The following is a 24,786-nucleotide window of genomic DNA, read 5'->3' on the forward strand; positions in this document are numbered from 1 at the left end:
CAATTCATATGGAACCTAATTTCCTTGCTTCTGAATCATTCCTAACGATTTTAAACGATGTGAAATTGCTTGTTGAGTCACTCCTAATGTAAGTGCAAGTTCTTCTTGCGTTTGGCACGAATCTTCCTCCAATAATGCTTCCAATTCCGCGTCTTCGTATACTTTCGGCTTTCCGCTACGTTCTTTGTCTTCGACGTCAAACTCACCTCTTAAACTTTTGAAACCACTCACGACAACTTCTCTCACTTAAAGCAGCCTCACCATATGCTTCTACAAGCAATCGATGCGCCTCAGCTGCAGATTTCTTCAAATTACAGAAGTAAATCAAAAGTTCCCGCAAATGACGCTTATTCGGTTCAAAACTCGACATTTTCGCACGAAAAAAATTATGTGATGCTGATACAAAATCGCTAATATTTCAAGGTTATGGTGTTGTCCAACCTTACGATATGACATTTTACATCTGACAATTTCAACCATAATTTACTGTTGGGCCATCTTTTGTCAAACGGGGGAGACTTATTTGTACTCTCAATAGAACAATAAAGGTTAGAAACACAAGAGCTGTTTGCATTGCCTATAAGTAGGACCGTATTGTTCAAGAAATTTTTTAGATGCTATTCTGTTTGAGTTATGGAATATATTGCCGAATTTAAGAAATGCAAGAACGCGGCACCAATTCAAGGCAAATTTCTATTTATTGAATTTGTTTATTGAATAGGGATAAAATGCAAGATAAACTAACACGGCTAAGCTCAACTTCTACCTATTATATCTAAGTCCTTTTATCTTATTTAATTCGTCCTACATTATTAAGGTTATAACTTTTAATTATTTATATTTAATTCATCTTATATTATTAAGATTATATACTACTACTTTCCACATGAACATTGCATATTTTTCTATAAAATAACCTTGCTATAACCATTACACTTTCGCTATCAAAAAGATAACTTTTCTTATATATTCCTTGTATAATGTATATTTTCTGTGTAGAGATAGCGCTGGAAAGGACCCATAGCGCTTTAATATATGATTTTTCTCCCACCCCCGGCCTCTATCTCTCCCTCTTCCTCTTCTGGAAGAATCATAAAACCCCCACGAACGCGACTTCACGTAGATTGCATGAGGTGTGTTCTCGAAAAAACTAACGAAAAAACTAACTCGTGCGATCACGAGTCACACGAAAACGTTTGCTCGGAAAACGGCGACGACGTCGACGTCGTCGCGGATCGTCGGCGTGGAATTACACTCATCTCGGCGGATGGCGGCGTCGTCGGGCGTTATCGCCGATAACGTGGATCGTCGTGCCGCGGAAAAGTATATCGTGCTTTTAACATACTCGCTCACGTCCTTAGCGCCGCGACGCAGGATCCGCGGGATCCTGACGGATGCGCCGCGAAGATTAGAGTCATTTTCGTCACGACGCTCTCCGACGTGTAGCGTCACTCGTGCGCTCGAGGCGCCGTTACCGTCGAAATTTCGCAGGAAACGAGAAATCGCCGGTTTCACCCGGAGGTCGCGTGTACTTAGGCGCGCGACAGTTTAGGGCACGGCGAAGGGTAGCGAGTAAATAATCCAATCAGGGTACGTCGACCGGACGGAGGACTTCGTCATTCTGCCAACTCCACTGCGCGGCTTCTCCTACACATTCCTTCGTGGGGCGCGAGGACGAAGGGGAGGGTAATCTCGAGCTAACTGGTAACGGGTCACTTCCGGGGTGAGGTCGATTAGGGTAATTAAGTTCGCGGGTTGAACGAGATAATATAATATATCCTGATACGCGCGCCTATTAATTGTTAGGTGATGTAACGAGAGTTATGTTCGATAATTGTTACATACTGAGAAAAAATGCTCAAATAAATTTTCAAATATACACTTTCCTCAGTGTTGTTGTAAAAAATGGAAGTTTCATTTTTGCACACGCGAAGAAAATATTGTAGCAAAAGTTATGACAAAATGTTTGCAATCTTGGACCATATAGGATTGTAATCAAATAAATAAATTATATTTATTTAAAAATCTTACGCACGTTCAATAACGTTAGTACAAAATTATTGTGACTTTTTGCAACGTTTTTTGCATATCAGACAGAACACTAAATTTACTATTTCTATAGTAATTTATGCTACAACTTCAGTACACACACAGTCCAGCTTTACAAAAAGTACTGTAAAATAAAATATATTAACGTAATTTTTACTACTACATTTTCTCCGTATATATAGCGCATTGCATAGAAAAAAATGCTGCAGTATTTAATATAATAGAATTGATCACAGCGTCACAATTAAAGTAAATCTTCTCGATTTAATATAGCGATGTTACTAAAATATGTCATACATTGTTTTAATAATTTGAATTTTAATTTCAATAATATCGAATTGAGAAGATTTATTTCAATTCTATTGATACAACAATTTTATTCCATGTGCTTTCGCTTACGGACACCGAGTGAAGAAAGATTTTTATAGTTTTATTGCAACACATAGTCAATGCTGACACGTGTGTTGGTGATTGTGAGCAAAATCTAGAGAATTTCAGTGAATAAGATGAAAATGACTATTTCTCATTCAGAACATCACCCGATCTAATTTAGTGGCTGTTACTATTCCGAGTTCCGTTTCTTCTCCTACATTTGCCATCCCCTTCATTTCGTTCTACTCATTCTTTCCGCGAAATCACTGAGTACAAACCCCATCGACACCCACGGCACCATCGAGAGATCGCGAGAGAGTAATTTCCCGTGATTAATAACCTTCCTATCCTGATTTTCTTCCCGAAAGAAAGAGAAACGGAAAAGAAACCGAAGGAAGGACGAGAATTCGCGCGAGATATATCACCGCGAGTCAACGATTATCGGAATGTCGTTCTCTTTGTGTTTTTCCTTTTATTAGTCCGCTATTTTAAGAAGAGAAAAAAGAGGAAGAAGAAGCAGAAGAAAAAGTAATAACTAGTTGGAAAAAACTCGACAACTGATTTCTGTTGCAGGTTTCGCCTCGCGTTCGCGTTACATACACAGGAAAAAATACATGGTAATGGCAATATAGATGACAATTATACGAGTTTTGTATAAAGAATCAATGTATGTAGTTTAATAAATATTTTGCAATTATAGTGTTAACTAAAGCTGAATAGTTAGAATTATAAAAGGAATTAGAGAATTACAATGTAAGAAAAAATTTTTTTAAATTTATTTATGAAATATAAAATTTATTTCTGTGAAATAAAGTTTTGCATCCCACAAATAAAATTTCAAATATTCTTTTCCCGGTGAATAGTTGTCATCTATACATTGAGGAAAAATATTTGAAAATTTATTTGTGGAATATACAGTTTATTTTTGTGAATAAACTTCAAATTCCACAAATAAATTTTCAAGCATTTTTTCCCTAGTGTATAGTTGCTATTATCATTTGTATTTTCCTCAGGATGTACAATGAAAAGAAAATACTTGAAAATTTATCTGCAAAATGTAAAGTTTATTCACAGAGAGAGAGAAATAAATTTTATCTCCCAAAAACCAACTTAATATTTCGCAGAAGTAAACTTTCTGTTCAGTAATGAAATTTTCAAGTTTTTTTGTGCACGCCGATCTAGTGTAACAGAATCGCTCGACCGAACAAATTACGATCAATCAATTGATTTAAACGTCGATATGCGTCGACCCTAAACTGATTGAAATATCGACAAATACATTCGCTATATAATTGCTGGGGAGTATCCCAGGTCGATTTCAATGTTATTCCTGCCTCGCAGGAAACAGTGTGATGTTTTATCGCCAACTTGATAAACGTCCAAGTTTCATTTGGCCGCATCGCTTCTGATAGCTCTCATAAATTTCCAAATATTTGCCTTCTATCCGCGTCGTCTTTGCGCGCACTCTACAAACATCTTTGTTTACTCGCTGAGATATCGCTATAACACGTCAATATTACCGCGGAGATCATTCGCTTAGACTCTAAATTGACTCACCGAATCGTGCACTCGTAATTGCGAAACTTCGTTCGCAACTCTTCCTCCCGAAATTCGCGTTTTTCGGCTCGCCGTTGTCGTCGCGCTCGACTGACTGCTCGATTCGCACACCCGGGATTACACGAATGCGAGCGTTTACGATCGAGTGAAGCGTAATTATTTCTTTTGATCGAGCACCCTCGCGAGAGCACGAGAGAGAGAGAGAGAGAGAGCACGGGCAAAGATGAAAGAGAGCTCCTAGAGCGGGTCGGAGTTTCTTCGTGAAATTCAGCCGACCGCGGGGCGAACGAAGCGTAAACGCATTAACAAAGCTTTCCGCGACTTTTTTCCTCCGGGAACCCGCCGAACGGCGCAAAAGGCGCGCTTTGAAGCGCCAATTTAATCCAAGGCAGGCGGACTGCCGCGCTCTCTCTTTTTGCGCGTACTTCGTTGTTTACTTTATAATGCAGCGCCGTAACAAAAGGGCGCTGTGGGTGACAAGCTTGCGTCTTAAATACGCGTCAGCCGGAGTAGAGCCGGCGATAATTACTACGAAAGAAGATAAAAATGTTAAAAATGTTAACACGTTGATTGCCATGCTGATCCCCAATGATTGTCTTCTTAATGCTCAACTAAGACTCGAGTCAACAAAGATAGCACAAATTTATGCAATTTGAACGCGGAAAAAATGTTTGGTTCGATTTATCAATTTCTGGTGAAACAGAAACAAATCAGAGAATTCTTGATGGAGTCATCAGAATTCTGTTCAAGAAAGCTAATTATTCTAAAAGCTAATTCTTAACAAGAAAGCTAATTATCTTGAACAGAATGCTGGCATCTTCAATTTCGCAATTTCTGGTTTGTTCATATTTCATCAGAAATTTCCTTAATCCAACCAAACTCTTTTTTACCGTGCGATGCATATACTTGTCAGCTAGATTTATTGATTTCTCCTGTTGATTATATACATCGGTTATATATTTAATTTATTATACGCGCAAATGATTACGGTTTATGTGTAAATTATTATGACTCAGTGATACATTGCGATTCATTGGTGATTCTCATAGCAGTCAACGTGTTTAAAGATTTCTATTCTCGACGCGATTCCCATGTGGAATCGCTGTGCCTTATCTTCCATAATCACAAAGCCATAGCGTCAGGCTCGTTATTTATAAAGGCATTCGAATTAATAAATTACTATTTCCGATTCACGGATCTCCTCGAATCGAAATTTGGATTCTATATTAATTCTGTAAACTCGGTTGAATTTCAAAAGATTTGATATTATATTGACTATTGTCCTATATGTACCTTGACGTCGCAAATGTTTACTTACTGTACTGTTCCCCGTATTGTAACTCGGAGAAACATTTATTCGAGAGAATTATTTAATATTCGATTACCTCAATATTCTGCATGTATCTCGTATTTATTCTTCATTTCAATAAGCAATGTATCAATAATGTAATTTGCTCAACTGCAGGTAGAGCATTGTGATAAGCAAATATTAAATAATTCATATAGGACAAATAAAATGGAGTTTATCTTCCTTGACTCATGTATCAGTCTCTCAGACACAAAATCAATGTTTTTACGAAACGATAAATGTTATCGTGTGCGAGCGCATTTTGACTGAAAACCAAAGTTTATACCACAAACAAAATTACATTAATACATTAAAATTCTATTATTATCGAAAGGAGGCTTTACAAACCTAACACGAGCCCGAGTAAAACACGTGAGTCAAGCAAGATAAATGGATAAATAATTGATATACATTTCTTTACTTTCATAATTCTTTTTTTTGTAGCTCTTAAAAGAGTTAGGTAAATATCAATGAGGATTTAAATTTGATTTCAAACTAAGTGTTTGGCACAATAGCAAGACTAAACGAAAAAAGGCGTAAATAAATTTACGCTGAAGAAGTCACGTTCCAATGAGCATTATTCGAGAAACCAAATTCAACACTTGCAAGATTCAAGCCATTATTCGTAGTTATAAATTGTTTACGATCTGCGATTGAGAGTGTAATTAATTACAGACTCATATTAATAAAGCATTATTTGGTTGTTTCGGTTGTTTGGTTGGTTTGGTTGTTTGAATCGATACTTCGTACTGCACGGAACAAATACCGCAGATTTTGATGAGTAATTAAAGACTCACAAAATTATAATTATCAATCCATCAATATTTACGACAAACTATTGAATACTAGCCTTAAAGTAGAATCTAAATTTCGACTCGGGATATTCTCGGCTAGTTCGTTCGAGTTAAAACCGGAAACGTACTATAATGAATAATTTAGCACACCTGGAAATGAATGATGTACCGCTACCTGCGTCCCCGCGTCTCGCGTCCTCCATCCCAGCTCTTGGATCCAGCATCTGGACTGTTTCGTTGTGGCACTGACACTGACACTCGCGTAAATACCGGCAGTTCGATCAAACCACACGTGTTATAAATGACGCGACGAGAGATGAAACACTCCAAAATGAGCGAAATATTTTAATCACGCGACGAAAATTGTCACCTTACGGATACGCGTGCTCCGCGTCGCTCTCGGCGGCTCAAGACACAATGACGCGTCGCGCGAACAAGCACGCGGCACGTACCAAAACAACCGGCCAAGGCTGCGATCCAACGCTTCCAACGGCCGCGAGCGTCATTCTATCTTTGTTTAACAAAGATAATAAACAACAAAGATAGAATAACGCTCGCGGCCATTGGGAGCGTGTAAGGGTGCGTTCAGCTGGAGAAAGAAATAGCGGAACGGAATATTTACGGAAAAGAGATATGGTGGAGGTCAGCTAATCCGAGTAATCCCGTTTTTATTCCGTTCTGTTGTTTGATAGGTAGGTTTCATATGGCACAGAACTGTTACGGAACGGAACAAAAATGGAAAATATTCTAACCTATCAACATCGAAAATTGTAAAATTGTAAAATGTTTTCCGTTTTTGTTCCGTTCCGTACTAGTAACAGTTCTGTACCATGTGAAACCTACCTATCAAACAACAAAATGGAATAAAAACGTAATTACTCTAATTGGCTGATCCCTACTATATCTCTTTTCTGTAACTGTTCCGTTACGCTATTTCTTTCTCCATCTAAACGCACCCTAACGGATCGCGGCTCAAGGGTAGAGTCACCTATCAACAGACGTTTGTTGTTCTCGCTCGCCGATCAACCGCGCGTATACATGGTGGTCGAAAAATAATGGGCAACGCTCTCCCAAGACTTGTCGAACTTTTGAGGTGGTGAAATCGTCAGATTATCCACACGCGACACATACCGAAAGTGTATCACTTGACGACCGTAGTCGAATAATTAACGTGCGTTTATTAGTCCACTTATTAGACCATTGAACACACTGCAAATCCAAATGTGTTATTCTTAAACACATAAACATATAATTAGCTGAAACTCTTTTCATATGTCTCTTGCGATTTTAAGTCACGTCATTTAACACGTTTATAATGTGTAAATTAGAATTTTAAACGTTTGAGCGTGTCAAATGACGCGATTTGAAACGATAAGAAACGTGTAAAAATAGAACCAATTACACATTTATGAGTTTAAAAATAACACACTCAGATTTGCAGGGTAGAGATTGATTCCAGGATGTAGGATGTAGCGACAGTTAGCGACGAGGCTTACAACTGCTGTTTCCCATCTCTTTTGAATTTTTAAGCCGTCTAAAGGTTTCTAAAGGAAAATAAAATAGAAAATAAAATAATAAAAGGAAAATAATAATAGAGATTATGACAGAGCTAAAGTTGTTGTTTTGTTTACCTCTATTAGCTTTATCAGAGAATTCAATGTTTGATTATCGCATATGTTGTACCTGCATCTGCGTCAATTGCATAATTAATATGTTTGTTGCAACTAGGAACAAATATGACTATAGACAAATATAACAGATAGACTATATAAAATGATCGAATTATTTTTGATAATTCATAAGATGATAAAATAATTCTTATTTAATTAAAAAGATTCTTCAATCTCTTCAGTGGTGATTTAAAATAACTACGCGATTCCCTTTAAAGCGGCTTTTTTTCATTAACCATAGTTAGATTCTTTTTCTCTTTATTGCTATCCTTTTGAAGGATTTTGAAAAATAGAGTACACAAAATATACCCAATATTCATCTATAAGTATTCACTATAAGTGAACGAAAAAATGCAACAGTTCAAAGTTATTTATATTTTACCACCCGGACACACTACTTAAGAGATTAAGCTTCAACAAAATGGCGTAAATTAATTATTTTTGGCATCAAGGGACAAAATAATGTGCACAATGTTGCATCTCGAGATCCTCCACTGATACTTCAAGATCGATGGAATCTGCAGGGGTTAACGCAGCAGAAAAGTTTCGCGTCCAGTTAAGTCAAAGAATCTAACGGGCAATAAATGAAGAAACTCGAGTGAGGTCAAAAACACAGCGGACGTGTGCGATTGAAACGAATAAAATATGAGTTACGCGAAGAACGCGAAACGCCCGCGTGCGCGTGCCCCGCGAAAGAATTCTCGTTAATTTCGCTCTTCGTGGCCGCTTACGCGGTCGATATAAAACACATTCGATCATCGATATCTCTCATTTTGCGCGCAATACGCCAAATAAGCAGGGAGGGCATACAGCGGTTAAAATCGCAATAATGAGATTACCAGCGTGCACGCGATCGCGATAATTGTCGCTGAAAATATCGTTGTTACGTAATTAACGTACGATACGATTTGGCGCGCGCGCCGCCGAATTATTTCGTCCGCTCGTGGCAGACCAGATTATATCCGTCGCAAAAATTCGCGTTATTATCGCGATGGTGGGCGCGTGCCGTTCGAGCGAGACGGGAGGATCGATGAGTTGTCTCATTATATTTCGAATTCGCGAAGGCGCTCGTTTTCAACGACTTGACTGTACGAGTGCCTTAACAAGGCAAAATATGAAAAAGAGGAAGACCGAGCGAGGACAGAGAGAGGAAGTAGGTGAGAGGAAGAGGAAGAGAGTGCGAGACAAGGAAAGACGGGGCAGAAAGAGAAGAGAGAGAGAGAGAGAGAGAGAGAAAGAGGGAGAGAAAGTACGCTCACGAAGAGCTGCTTATCTCGCTGTAATCCAATTAACTTTAGTTTCTCAAGCTCTCGACAGTGCATTCTGGAGTGGTGCTCTATTAAAGCACACTATGCGCCGCTCCTCTTCAAACGCGATCCTGCCGGCGCTAGCAGCACGTGCAGTTGCACGCGCGTGCCACGTAGCTACATTCCGTAAAGGACAAGCAGACGCAGGGATTACTGAACTCGAGAGGCCAAACTAACAACTTGAGTGCTCGCCAAGTCAACACGGATACCGCCGCGCTTATCCTGAGAGCTGTGACGTCTCCTCTCCCCGTGTGATATTCTCAAAACCGATCATTATATATACACAGCGAGTTCCCGTAAAGTCGCGCGCGACGCGGAATAACGAGATCCGCGGATGCACGATCCGATGCACGAAATATGCAGCGCGGTGTAGCGCACATGGTAATACGTATAATACGGGAGATAAAGATATTTTCGAGCCGCAAAATGCGCGCGACCTGTTTTCCAAACGCACGTTTCGTACTTGCGACAGCGTAGTGGTTTATTCGCGAATTTGCTCGTGAAGGCTGTGCGACATCGTCAACATGATAGTCTCAAAATCAGCTGAATATGCGGGGATAGAAAAAGAGAGTTGATAAACTTGTGACATAAAATAGCTAGCACAAAAGTCTTTCAGCGCAAAATATATTCTCTTCCGGTAACGTTAGCGGTTCCTTTTCCGAGCTTCTTCCGCATCACTCAGCAATATCCCTTGTACATTTAACTTTCTTTTTTTTTATTTTATTTAATGCAAAGTTGCTTTACAAGAAGGAGAGACAGAGAGAGACAGAGAGAGAGAGAGAGAGAGAGAGACTGATGATTTAGTCGCTGTATCGCCGTGAGCGTCGGAAAATATTGGATTTTTACGTTTAACGACTACGTAGATTCTGTCATGTGGTTTCTACGCAAGAGCAAATATTACGGATCAACGTTGCTTGGAAATTCCGAATCTGAGGATTCCTGGATTTTCAAAAATGCAGTATAAAAATACACGCGGCCAATACTGGGCGCGCATATTTACACGTATACGCGCAGCGATGATTCAACATCGTTATACATGATTCAACGACGAGATACGACGTTACGTAAATTGTATATTTGCAGGACTCGACGCGGAGCGCGGCTTCTTGTTGCGTAGATCGCCTCGTGAATTTCTTCGCACCTCGCTGGTAATTCCACAGGACGGCTCGAAACTCCACGAGACTCGGCGATCTGATTTTATTGGCGCATAAACGTTACACGACAGATACCGGTAAATCCCACGGCAGATCGTAAAGGCCGTCAGCCGCGGGCCCAGTTAATTCTAATCCACCGCCTTGCTCCGCCGTATCGCCTTTAAACGATGCACAGCGCGCGCGCGATCGTCTCCCCATAACAATTACCCCGCGCGTATTCACACGCGAGTAGACACCAGGATCGCGGCCGCGCGATAAGGCCGCACGTTCCGCAAATGTAAATTTTTGGATCACGTAAAGCGATGCGGAGGGAACGTGCCAGAAATATTGACGCGACGCGACACGACGCGACGCGTCATTAAGGCCAGATTGCCGTATCAGTTTCGGGCGCTCAGACGATTATGCAAATGCGCGGGTCGAGGTCCCGCGACAATTATTTCGAATTAAATCCAATCTTAATCGTGATTCGAATCGCGGAGCGCGCAACTGGGCCGCACGGACGACAGGCAAGAGTAAAGGGCGCTGAGAAAGGGAGAGAGAGAGACGCGACAGGGGGTTGAAATCTAAATCCGGTAGTCGTGCGCGTGCAGATTTTACGGGGCGCACGGTGTAACCCAGTTTTATTTTCTAGTAGTCTCATCACTAAGAAATGCTCTCTCTCTCTCTCACTCTTTCCTTCTGTCTGAGAGAATTGCACATCGGTATGAGACCCTGTCGAAAATTTATCAGGCGAGAGCTCGCGCGCGCTAAATAAATAATCCTCGGCTCTTACAAGTCGTAACATCGCGAATGTCTGAGGCTGGGAAAGTCCACGGGGGTTAAATGTCAAAATGCGCGAGCAAGAGCGTGGATTCGACACATCGCGAACCTCGTCCTATTCTCGATTATATCCCGAGTGATTCCGGTCGCGTTGCATAAGCGTTAATTATCGTTGCGCTCCGATATATCGACCGTCTCTCTCTCTTTCGCTCAATCACTCGCGTCGAAAACGCATTCGCGCTGCACTTCGCCAGCAGAGACAGCGCTGAGACTCGCGACAAGTATTTACATGCGTTTGCGAGACTCCGACGTAATCAAGCGACAACTAATGATCGTAATCGCAATCGTTAGTGTTTCTGGAAATCAATGGCCGCGCTTTTAGGCGATTACGTGCGAAGATTCGGCTCCGTGAGATCCCCTTTAAAGCTCTTTCCCTTTCCTTCCCCCCCTCTCTTTCTCTCTCTCTCTCTCCCTCTCGGGACGGGAAATGCTTCATAATAATAATTATCTATGCCTCCATTCACACGCGAGTGGCCGCCACGGGTGGACGGTGGGGTCGGGCGACGCGCATCCACGCCGGCCTACACGCACTTACGAGATACCGTATGTTACTCACGAGGGTGTGAGGGGCTAGGGAATACGAGAGGTCTATGTAAATTCTAGGATCATATACCGCGATACAGGCGAATTAACTGACGTACGTGCCGACTGGCCGCTGCCGATGTAATAGCTTAAGCCGTTTACACATCGTCGACGTATGTAAACGCGTGCACTCCGCCCTCGTGCCACTCTCCCACTCTCTCTTGCTTCTCCTCTCCACCTCTCTGCTCTCTCGCACAGGTATGTTTAGTTATATGTATATACAATATATGTTGGCGTGTACAGTTCGCGGGTCAATGTACGGGCACGCCACGGATGCGTGCGTTTGCCGAAGCGAGTCGTGGAGGACATTCGACCGGGCGACATGCACTTGGCACCTGCACACATGCACTTTTCCCACGAACGCCGCGCAGGGAGAGAGACATCGGATTTCTCAGACGACGAATAGGAGTGCCGTGCGTAACGATAACGTCTCGTGCGCGCGCGCGCGCGCGATAATTCCATACTGCCGTTGTAGAGGAAAGTGTCTATCTCCGCTGATACTTGTCTGTGGTAACGACGCCTGGAAATCGCAGTCAAACCGGAAGAGATTAAGCTCCAAGTGCGCGAATAAATCTCGCGTCTCGTGTAGTTTGCATCGAAGATAAGAAGGCTCGACACGATAAAAAAAGAAACAAGAAATCTAATAGAAATCTAATAGAATCTGAGAAAGAGCGACTGGTAGTGGTGGTGGTGGAAGCAGTTAATTCTTGAATTTATAATAAAGCTCGAACGCATAAAGGCGCGCGCTGTGATTTACTGCTTAACTAAAAATAGGCAAGAAACTGCCTCGTTCGATAAATCGTTTTCTTTTACGCTTTGTAATTAAGCGCCAGCACTTTTATCTTTGAGCGCGCGTATCTCCTTCTCTCTCTCTTCGCTCACCCTGCAAGATTACTCGAAAAATTAATTAATTTAAACCTTCTCTCTCTCCCTGTCTCCTCTCTTTTTCCCTCAGACGTAGTTCTTTAAAATCCCGAAGGACAAAGCATGACGTATAATAGCATAGTAAAGAGTCTGCGAAACTGAAGTAGGAATTTCTATTTTCGTTAAGAAATGTGTACAATATATTTTTACTTTCAATTATACTAGACGTATATCTTTCTCTCTCACGCGCGCAGGCTTTGTTGGACAAATTTACGAGGATAGTGGGAACGAAATTGTATCGCGATAGAGCAAGCCGCCGCTGCGTCGCGACCATTTATATTATTTCGGATACAAGATGCGTCAGGTTACTCCCCTTCCTCTCCCCGGGAAAATCCATTTCAGTTGCCAGTCACTCTGGACGATCAGTGGAGCGCTGGCCCGAATCTTGTCGCCGGAAGCCGTGCACTGTCGATCTGACGAATGGCGCCAATAGATCGCAGCCGCCTTTGCCGTGCCGCGTTTCTAAACTCCCCTCGACTTCGCGAGAAGAAACGAATACCACCGGTGAGGAAAAAAAGAACGAGAGCAGGAGAGAAAAACGTGAGTGAGAGACCACGGATGAGAGGTAAAGGGGTGAGGGGGAGAGAGAGAGGGAGAAAGAGATAGAGAGAGAGTGGACGAACGAAACGAGAAGTGGAACTGTCGGCTCGGCTGTATGTCGGGAAAAGAGAGAGAAAGAGAGAGACGCGTCGTAGCGGAAATAAATCGCAGACCCTGCCGCTATAATCTCGTTCGTGTTGTCCGCAAAAAGTACGTAACAATATGGCCATACCGGTCTCTTCTTGATTGCGCAACGAAGAGGGGAAGGACGACGACTCGTCAGTTTCGAGACGACGCGAGCTTTTCTTACCGGAACCTCTGTTTCGCGTTATGTACTACTACACCCGCAGACGACGGCAATATCGTCGCTATTGATTGTGTGGCAGAACGGTAAACCGAAAGACTAATGGATGGCGAAGTGTAATCCCGCTTGCGACGGATGTGGCTGCAGTTTCGACTTGGATTGTCAAGCGAAACACAGCGCTGTCAGTCGATGGTAATGATGTGTCTTGGGAGGATCGTAATGTCTGATAATAATGACTTTAGCGCGGCACGAAGCTTTAGATTCTCTACCGTCGAGGGAACACTCTGATAGATTATGATAAATATTACGATTAATCAAAGCTCGATACACTGTACTCTCTTTTAAAAGTAAATCAGTAAAAATACTTTTGAAATAATCACTAAATATAAATATTCACTGGTTTGTAGTGGAAATACTCTCCACTTTTGCTGCTCCATCATATATCTCATATATCTCATACTGAGAAAGAAATATTTGAAAATTCATTTGTGTTGGGATATAAAATTTATTTACGTAGAAATAAACTTTATTTCACAGAAGTAAACTTTATGTCTCATAAATAAATTTTCTAATATTTTTTCCTTAATCCATTGATGCAGTAATGGAAATACGATCTCACTGCAAAATCTATAGTACACAAATTCGTTATGCGATGTACGGAATAAAACTTTTTGCGTTTGCACTGAAAAAAAATACTTGAAAATTTATTTGTGAGGACGATAAAGTTTATTCACAAAGAAATAAAGTTTATCTCACAAAAATAAAATTTATTTCACAGAAATAAATTATGTATCCCACAAATAAATTTTCAAATATTTTTAATAAGTGTGCGACGATGGAATTAATTTCTATGCATTTTTCGTGCGATTGCATTATATGCGTTTGCAAACTGTATCAGCAATAGTCATTACACTGAAAAAAAAGAATAAAAAAAAAATATTTAGTTGGTAAGTACTAGATATATATATCTCACAGCGAACACATCTACCTGTGACAGCCAACTCTTAACAATGACAAATGATTAGTCTTTTACTTAAGTTCGAGTCGGCTACTTATTTAATTAATACATTAAGTTATTTCTCTGCGTGTATTAACTGATCCTTTCAGTGGGAAATAATGATCTTTTCAGTTGGTTTAATGATGCAATTGAATCAAGACACTATCAGTCATAAGTTGATAGTACACGAAAAAAAAGATTTGCTAATATATGGACAACTAAAAATATTAACTACAGGAGCAAATTTTCTTGCTCATTTCACTTATTTTTTACTTATTTTCATAGCAAAGTTATTTAGCTATCACAACTAGATAACTTTGCTATGAAATCAAGAAAATTTGCTCCTGCAGTTAATATTTTTAGTTGTCCATATATTAGCAAATTTTTTTTTCCGTATACTTATAAATGTAAGGAACACCGACTCCACACGTTCCGACGAGCGCTAAATGTATATCGCCAAAAACGAGGAGATTGTTTCCAAATAACGTACTTACGATACGTCCCGATGATCGCTATTTTCGACACTTCTGATACTTATTTACGCGTGCACGGAGAAAAATAATTTTGCTTTTTTAGCAAAATTATCGTCGTTGCTACTGCACATTCGTAGTGACATCAAAAAAATTTAGTTGACGTAATTTTACAAATTATTCGTTATCAGAGCAAAAGTAGTTTCGTTGTCAGGATAGAAAAAATTTGTTGAGTGTATTTGTCCTAAGAATCACGTTAATTTGCTATTGATGCAAAATAATGTATCCTTAGCAAATTTATTTCCTATCGGAGCAAAACTGCAACTGCTTATATAAATCCATCATGGTTTTTATAGCAAAATAATTTATAAGTTCAGCAAATTATATTCAGCAAATAATGATTAGTACTCTTAGCAAATCTTTTTGCTATCCATATAATAACGAAAAGATTTTGCTAGACCAGCAGAAAATTTGCTGGGCTAGCAAATTATTTTTCTCCGTGTGGGATTCACTTTCGACTAACAAAAGATACGTAAAATACGGAGCGATGTTGATCGATGCGTTAACGACAACTACTCGACAAAATCAAAGATAGCTGCGTCATTGGTAACGTACATCAAAAATGTATGCCGCGGAGTGATGATGGCGCGTTCCTACGCCATCTGCATATTCGCAGTTGCAGTACAAATCGATAGATCGATCTACTCGACCGAACGATCTATTCGATAGGTCTATAGATTTGAGATTCTCGACTATTCAAGCTCTAAAGACCTTTGCAACAGACAATCGGAATAGGGAATAGGAATTCGGATTGGTCAATTATTTCTATTCCCTTCTCCTATTGGCTAATACCTATTCCTATTGCCTGTTGCCTGGCATTCTGCAAGGACCTTAAAGCACAATTTATATATTCACAATTAATATATTCTTCATTGAAACATGATAATGATGATTCAGTTATAAGTACAGTATTGCAATCAATAAAATTTCACTGAAAAATTTAGTTAATAGCAGTGATTGTTACCATTATTAATGTAGTTTACAAACGTAATTAGTGATAAATCGAATGTTTATTTTAATGTAATATTCTTAATTAAAATATTAAACTTATAAGATACTATCAGATTCTTCACTGAAATGCTTTACTTAGAACTAGTTAGATTCAATTATAAGTGTAGCACTGCAATCAATAAAATCTCGCTGAAAGAATCAGTTGATAATAGCGACTATTCCTATTGCTGCAGTTCCTATTCCTATTATGCAGTTTGCAAACACAGACTTGGATTTAATACAACATAACGGATTCGCAGTGTGTACACTGCGCTGCAGATTTACGTACAGATTTTGCAGTCTTCTTTTGCAGAAATCTTTCTTCCACTAGACAAAATTAGAAAATATAAGATGAAGTAGTAAGTGAGAGAGCTTCCACTGAAAATTCACTAATTATCAGTAAAATGCTCTTCTTATTGATTTAATCAGAGACATTTTACTGAATCACTTCTATCTATGTTTGCAAACTGCGTCAATAATGGCGACTACTCATTACTATTAGCTGTTCCTCTCAACGAGATTTTACTGATTGCAGTGCTATACTTATAGCCGAGTCATCAGTTGCAAATATAGCGTTTCAGTGACGAATGTAATGACAGTATTTGAGAGAATGTCGAGTGTCTTTTTGCACCCGCTCTCGCGAATGACAGGAAAATGTGACTTAGATCGGTTTACGAAGCGGCCAGCGGCGTTTGGCCCGACGTTTACTAACGAAACGTGCAATTTATTTTCGAGGTGATAGGACGACGCGATATCACATAAAGTGATAACACCAATTACACCGCCCACGATGTATTAACGCATGACGGACTTGGGTAATTGAAACGTTTAGCACTCCATTACGGTAAATACGCGTACTTCGCAGCGAATTAGCTACTTGTAATTACGGTTTGTGTGTACACGCAGTCCCAATAAACTTTATATCTTCTCGCTTGACAAATATCGCTTTGACGCCGTAAACTTCCTGCTCCATAATCCGCGGTATAATTTACGCGCGATCACCCGGGACTCGCGTGATAAGAATTGTTATTTTAGTTTATAAACTGCACGCGCGAGAAACTCGATCGGTGTCGTGAACGATGGAGACTCCCGATTCTTTAGTTTCTTACTTTCGCAATTTGTCGATCCTTTCGAACATTCTTAAACCCCGAGATAGGGGAAGTAAATAAGTTCAAGGAGGGCAACTTACCTGATATAAATACAACGAGGAAACCTCTTCCCGATATATGCACGAGGAAAGCGAGCTTGCGACGGATATTCCGTCGTGATGCACATTTACGTGCGAAATAAATACGAAATATGGCCGAAGTTTACGCGATGACTTCCGCCGAAATTCGCTCGCGATCACAATAACGAGGAGTTATGCGTGTCGAGAAAGAGCCGTAAACCTTTAATACGTACGTGCTCTCTCCGCATAGAGATCTCGCGGAGTCGATAATCTTCCCAAGAGGATTATTTGATAATCATCCCTCTGACCGCGATTCGCTGCAACTTCTCCGCGGCGGAATTTATCAGCGGCATTATAAAGCCGAGCCATGAACGACGCGGTGCGAGCTCTCCTCGCAGAGATTGTCGGCATGCGCGCACGTAGATCGGTAGACGCGTGCCAAAATCGAATACGACGGAAAAATCCGACAAACTGAGTGGCTCGATGGAGCCCGACGCTCGTAATTCAACAACAAATCCAACAAAATTCTCTCTCTTACCTGAAACAGAAAAAAAGAAGGAAAGCGTTAGTTTTCTTCTCAAATGCATTATAATAATAATTGAAAACGTTTCCTTCCGAATATCTCGCATTAACAGAGAAAAATGGCTAAACTAACTTAAATTATAGTTATTTCTTTACTCTGACCAAATATTTTTTGTAACAGTAATATGTATATAAGAGATTATTATCATTAACATTACAGTAGAATTTAATAAACAGAAAATGATTTCTAATAATTTAGAGCAATTATTTCTCTATGATTATAGTTGCAAATATCAAAGTAGATTTTATTTCCGGTGCGTGCAAACTCGGGACAAAAATATCAAGGCGGGGGATGATCTCGTAGTGCTCTTTGAAGACAACGAGCTCTAAGGAGACTCTAACGGGCGAATATTGTAAGGAAATATCACTTTTATACATCGTCGAAAATGCCGAAGACGCGAGCACGGAAATATCGGTTTAAACCGCAACGCCAATAAAATCTTCGCCGCAAAATCACGAATGAAGTGGCTCGCTTATTTTCCTCTCGATGAGAATCGCCCGAAGGTGGGTCAACAATTCAAGATGCGGTGGAGTAAAGCGAAGCGAGAGGGTCGACAAATGCGGGGGAAATGAAACCACTAGAGTAAAGAGGGGCGCAGCGTTTACTGCTGTTCGCCGCGGGGGAAAAGCATAAAAAATGAAATTAGGCTTGACGGAGATAAGAAGCGCAGCGGATTAAACGCGAGTCGAGAGAGGAAGAGAAGGAAGGAGGGAGGGAGGGAGGGAGAGAAAGAGAGAGAAAAATAAGGGGGAGGGAGAAGAGCGAGGGACTCAGAAAATATTACTATCCGAACGCGAGGAGCGGTGAAAAATTGATGTTCAGCCGTCGAGTATCTTAGGTCGAGTGCATGAGAATTTCATTACTTTGCGCGGCACGTTATCATACCGATGAAATTTGTAAAACAAGGTTGTCTTCTTTTTGGAAAAAAAAGTACGAAGATTAATGTGTATATTTTATGAGCGTTGTATATCTATTACGATATAAAATATTGCATACATGACGCTTAATATTTTATATCACATGTATGAGCTTAATATTTTGCATCTCGTATTTGTATAAAATATTATGTATATATAAAATAGAGAATGTCTGCGTGTGTTCCCTGTACAATTCCTAAGCCCTTTGACCGATCTGGACCAAATTTTGCATAGTTAGTCTCTCTATGATCCTACGGAAAATGTAGGTCACATGAAACCTGGACACACACCCTATCTCCTCACTCTAATATCATCCCCTTGACACTTTGTGACTCGGGCAACGCCGGGTAGTTTTAGCTAGTATGAGATATACAGTTTACAACAGAAAGATGGCGATTTCGTCATTCCTACAAAGAATTCTATACATACTTGTTTATGTTTGCACTTGTTGTTTTCGTGTCACTAGGAACTTTGATCAAAGAGAGCAGGATCATTCTAATCATTATTATCGAGATTCTTATCATACGCGTTTCACGACTGCACCGCATTTAGCACGATAATATTATTTACGACAGGCATCAATTGTGTGATGTATTTTCGCGTAATGTACGCATATCTTAAACTTTTTATTATTAAAATACACAAACCCTCTTGCACGCTCTCGCTTTGCTCTCTCTCCTCTCTTTCTCTCGCTTTCTCTCTTTCGTTCTTTCCGTGCTATCTCGAGATTTATCGCGGACACTTGCGCGACGCGATCCGGTCGCGACTCCCTGCTATAAGAATAAAAATATTTTTCCACAGTGACGTGGGATACGGGGTCTTTTACGATAATAAGAGATCCGAAGAACAGTGAAAGGGTCGCACGGGAAACGAGCGGGAGATAAGGAGGTGACACGCAATCAAAGGAAAAGACGCAGAGAATAAACTAGAACAGAGAGCAAAGGCGAGAACACGCGGTGTTACGATCGTGTGAGGAACTGAATGACTTTCGCGCGTAGCTTTATGGCGCCAGAGGGTGGAGGGACGAAAGAAGGTATTGAGTTTTGAAACGAGGATTCCCGTTGTGTCGTCCCTCGGCAACAACCGAGGTCGTCGAACAGGAGCGAGATAAGGGAGCGGAAAAATAATCGAGTGAAGTGAAACGCAACAATGGCGTGCTTAATTGAAAAATTGATGGACAAAATTCAAGTGGAGGCTTCAGAGCGAAGAGGAAAAGGAGGAAGAAAGCGAAAATTAGCTTTTCAGGGAAGAATTAATTCGAGTGAGATAAAGTCGTAGATGCAGAATCGTGTGAAAGTTGGAACATGCGAACTGAATCGTGTCACGTTAATTCCTTTCCTTATATTTGTGTGCAATGATTGTTGTTTGGAATTCTGCAGATCGCGTTCTGGATTACGTTCGGAGTCGTTGCCTGCGGCACTCCCGGCGAAATTCTCGTAACAAGGACAATGTTTGAAATACTCTTGTTTCCGCAAGGATCAAATACGAATGCGAAAAAAAAAACGCGAGAGGAGAGGAGGCTCTCGAGCACGAGCAGAGAGGTGGAATTGATGCACGCGGGTTGATATAGAGAGGCGTATCCGTTGTTGAAAGAGGATCCTCAATATTGTCCGTCGCGGGAGAATATGCGACGCACACACACAAGTGTAGCAGGTTAGGTCAGACTGAAAAAAACATTACGAAAATAAATGGAGGCACGGCGGTGGTGGTGGTGGTGGTGGTGTGGTGATACGAGGCGAAACGGGGAAAACCGAGAAACCGAAGACAATGCGGGAGGCGAGCTGAAAATAGAGTCGACTACACGTGGCCAACTCCTGGGGCGCTTAATGACGAATGAAATACCGCCAATCAGAAATTTGGATTTCTCTCGTCATGCCTTTCGAGTAGTACCGTCAGTATAGCTCGAGCATTTCTACACTCAGGTAACCACATTCGCGAGTATTACTCGGGCAACCAGATAGTGAATAGTCACGAGTACACAATGCATTCGTTCGTTATTTGTTATTGTTGAAAAATCAATAATCTGGAAATGTTAAGTTGTTTTATGTATTCATTAAATTAACTTCAGCCGCAAATCTCTCATGTGCAGAAGAGCAAAATAAAACTATCTTCTCTCCGGGTAGGCGTGAAGTCTTCAAATTGACATATTCGAGAGATATCCGAAAGATATGGTACTTAGACGTTCGAGTCAAAAAATAACTCGAAAGATTCGGAATATCCGGATACTCGTGTAGTCGATACTGGCAGCACTACTCTCGAGCAGACAAAGCAGGATAAATGAAAAAAAAAAAAAATTGGAACACGCTGACAAACGAGTATAACGAGAACAGGAGATAATTCGGAGAATTATATTTCTCGTTAAGATAACACGATGTATCGATTGTGCGGGAGAATGTAAGCGCAAGTGCTTTTGCGCTTGTGTCAAAATTAACTTGAATTTATCGCAGATATTCGGTACAGTGATGGTACTCCCGTTTGGCCGGCGAAACGGGTTAACGCCACAATGGCTATTTGTTACTCCGAATGACAGAAAGCGCGGAACAAGTGGATCCGCCGAAGTCGAGCCGGACCGGCTTCGCTCAAAAGGAACACAAACTCGAAATAAAATAGGAAGGACGAAATAGACACACAAAGAAGCGGAACAAGTGCGGCCGAGTCTACGCGGGTGACTTTTGTGTGTACGACTCTCGTGTGGCTTTGTCGTGCAAGAGGATCGCGAGAAGGCATCGCGGACAATGCCGGCTCTCTCGTTCTAACATATAAAGAAAGAACGGGGTAAAGAAGAATACAGCGAGCAAGCGAGTGAAGGGGAGAGAGGGAGAAAGAGAGAGAGAGAGAGAGAGAGAGAGAGAGAAAATTCTTAATTAATTTCACATTATCCAGACTTTTAAATTAAAATTGCGTTCAGGATAGATCTTCGGGTGAAATGATTGGAGTAAGTCGTAAATTAACAAAAACTGATACCCGCAATTTTAATCAGCTCGCCGATGAGAGTCGCGATTGCGTCCAGAAATACGATAAACATAAATAAACCAATGAGATCTGGAATTTATTAATTCGCTAATGAAATTACCGTGAAACACTACGGACACTCGGAATATATATGAAATTTCGCGAATTGGCGGGATATGATTTATTGCAAAAACGAGAGAGAGAGAGAGAGAGAGTGAGAACGTCCAACTGAAGAACCAGTTCCTACAAACTTCAAAGGGGAATCCACAGGAGCGGAGATCTCGGAGTGAAGATTTCATATCCGCGCGCCTCTCTTAGAAACGTATTTCCCGACTTACGGTGGACGAACGAAGATAATACGATTTATCATCGCGCGGGGAAAAGCAAAGGAGAGAGAAGAAAGAAAGAGACAGAGGGAGAAAAGAACAAGGAGAGAGAGAGAGAGAGAGAGAGAGAGAGAGAGAGAGAGAGAGAGAGAGAGAGAAAAAAGATACGAAAGGTGAACAAAAGGGGCGAGGGCAAAGAAAAGACAGCTCGCAAAATCAAAGGGAAGCTCGAGAGCAAAATCTCTCGAAATATATAAAGGGTGTAAGGTAATTAAAATTAGTAAAGAGGAACACGAACACGTCTAAAAAGATAAAGGGGGATGATAAAGCATTGCGAGACAAAGGCGGCGAGGGCGAAGAAAGGAGTATTTATCAAGTTCCCCGTGAAGTAGCGCGTCTTTTCTCGATTGTACACAAAGAAACCGTAATTAATTATACGTAAACAGCTCCGGTGATAAGTGTCGGAGTGGAGCGAGAGACGAGTGGGAAAATCGATCGGGGCGGTCGCAAGACGCGTGAATAGCGAAAGAGTTTATGCGGGCGGTGCGGATCGCGAGAGCTTAAATTGTGTTCAGAGTGAGCGAGCGAATGAGTGAGTGAGTGAGTGAGTGAGTGAGTGAGTGAATGAGTGAGTGAATGAGTGAGTGAGTAGATGGGTGGGTCACTGGGTGACTGAGCAAGTGAACGAGACTCGGACGATGTTTATCGGTGTAAGGCTCGTCGGCGTGCGTGTAGGTGCATCAAAAGTTGCAGCGGAGTACCGAGGCGTCGGCATCTTAATAGCCCCGCTGGCTCTTTTGTTCGACGATGCAGAAACTGGGTCGCGGACCTTAGGCCGAGTTAATAACGCGGAAGAAGCGTGAGTGTAGCTCGCGCGCGAGCCCAGAGACGGCGCAACGGGAGTCGGCTGGCCTCGGAAATTTGCATACTGCATTATGTACCCGGGCCCCGCCATGTATGCATACGCCTGTATGTACGCGCACGTGCGCGCGAAAGTAGCTCATCCGCCGGTAGGATGAGGTTGTCAAAGCCAAACGCGCTCCAGGATGACGTCGTTGCCATCGTCGTCGTCGTCGTCAAACACCTCGCGCCGCATCGGGAAAGAATGCCCGGTAAGAGGATTAGCGGCGTGGCCAAGTAATTGCGTGACAACTCGAGAGGAGAGCCGCGAAGTTCGCGAACTTCGTGGGAAACTCACTCGCCGGAGAACAGAGTCGCCAAGTTCGATCGCGACCGCGGACGTCGCGATCGACGGTTCAGCCGTTGAGTGTTAACTTTGGTTAGCAGTACGATATATAAACTCGATGAGAGTGTATAATCTTAATTGTCGTAATTTTCTCTTGCCTTGTCTCGTGGCTTTCTCATCTCTTTGGAGTGGTAGCAAGTAATGGAAAAAGTTACGAGCTAGTGATATATCTCGCCTTATCAAATCCCGTGTTAATTGTCGTTACTTGGAACTTGTCTCAAGTGATAAACTCAGATTTGAGACTAGAGTTAGATGTGAGTTTTTCAGTGGGAATCGCGACTGCAAGTATGTCATGTAATCTAATGAACAATGAACACTACTGACATAATGTGTCAGTTATAGATCTTTTGTTTGAGCTATTTCTCAATACTGATTATAAGGAAACGTTTTTCCTAATTTTGACGCTTTCTGATAGGTAAACTAAGACCCACACAAAGAAATAAATATTTCACGTTTTTTCTCATAAAAAAGCTAAAGAGAATAGGATAGACGCAAAATTGCTCTTTAGTTATGTCGGTAGTGTTCATTATGAGAAGTTCAGATCTGACTCTAAATTCAGACCTGCATGTCTTACGTGAGACCAGTCTTAAATAACGACTATTAATACAGAAATTTAAGTCGGATTTTAATGTAGATTTGTTTCTCATTTTTATTTTTCATTCATAACAAGATGCATGTTGCGAACTCCCCATGTTCGAACAAAAAGTCTTGTACGGATGGTCGTAGGATATATCAATTAACTTTCGCGACGACACGCATCTACGTCGATTACGTAGGGCCGACCAGTTGGACGCGACATTGAGTAATCCACTTGGAGCATCGAAATATCGCGGAACCGACCGGGAAACCGTATGATGCGTATGCACGGGAACATCATCAGACGGCGAGATCTAAAGACGTCGGAGGAAGGTAAGTGCAGTAACGTAGTGAGATCGTAGAAAATTCTCGCAGACGTTACGCTAATATATTGCAGTCATCTCCATGCGCCCGGCAAAAGATACCAGACGCTTCCCTACGACAATCTTCCCAGCATCTCGGATTACCATATACTTTGTAGCGAGCAGTGGTATGTGCGCCCGGCATTACCGGCACTGCCACTGACAGTCGACATTTTTCTTTTATGTGTACCTTGCGCGCCCGGAACACAAGCTTTCTTTATTACACGCGAGCTTCGGGAACGAGAGACGGCAGGGACGGCATTAAAATAATAATAACTTTGCGAGGAATACGCGCGAGCGGAATCCCTCTCGCCCCGTTGCGAGCGCGAGCGGCGCAACCCTGCGCTGTCGGATCGCGATTGTCACGAGATATTGAGAGATATTGCGAGACAGACTCTGCATTTTGCATATATGATCGTCCGCTCGTTAAAAAGATATCCCTGATTCTTTATTCAAACAATTAACATATCTCTCCTGTCATTTCGCCATTATATTCGCCTCGGGTATTTGCGCATGTGTCAACTCCACTCGCGCGAAACGCGATGAAGATCTGGCCGCTGAAACGCGGAGAAAAGTTCAAATGAATTTGCGAGCTCGCGAGAATGTCGTATACACACCAGGAAAATATCGCGTTAAGGTTGATTCGCACTGGCGTCGCGAATACACGAGAGAGAGAGAGAGAGAGAGAGAGAGAGAGAGAGAGAGAGAGAGAGAGAGAG

The 24,786-nt window shown here is 41.5% G+C and overlaps 1 protein-coding gene across 5 annotated transcripts in view; it reads right to left on the reverse strand.

Annotated features, from left to right (window-relative positions):
- The window catches only part of LOC116846486 (protein rhomboid), a 185,261-nt gene that overhangs the window by 111,340 nt on the left and 49,135 nt on the right, over nt 1–24,786 (reverse strand). The window contains exon 1 of one of the 5 annotated variants that reach the window (XM_032820377.1): nt 6,271–6,526. The exons of the other annotated variants lie outside the window; for them this stretch is intronic. The gene's annotated coding sequence lies outside the window, so the exon portion shown is untranslated. Of the gene's footprint in view, nt 1–6,270; nt 6,527–24,786 lie in introns of those variants that run through there. 5 annotated transcript variants of the gene reach the window in all.

Source organism: Odontomachus brunneus, unplaced genomic scaffold (genome assembly GCF_010583005.1).
Source record: "Odontomachus brunneus isolate Ranch 3 - 2012 unplaced genomic scaffold, Obru_v1 Obru_scaffold_065, whole genome shotgun sequence".
Lineage (NCBI taxonomy): Eukaryota > Metazoa > Arthropoda > Insecta > Hymenoptera > Formicidae > Odontomachus > Odontomachus brunneus.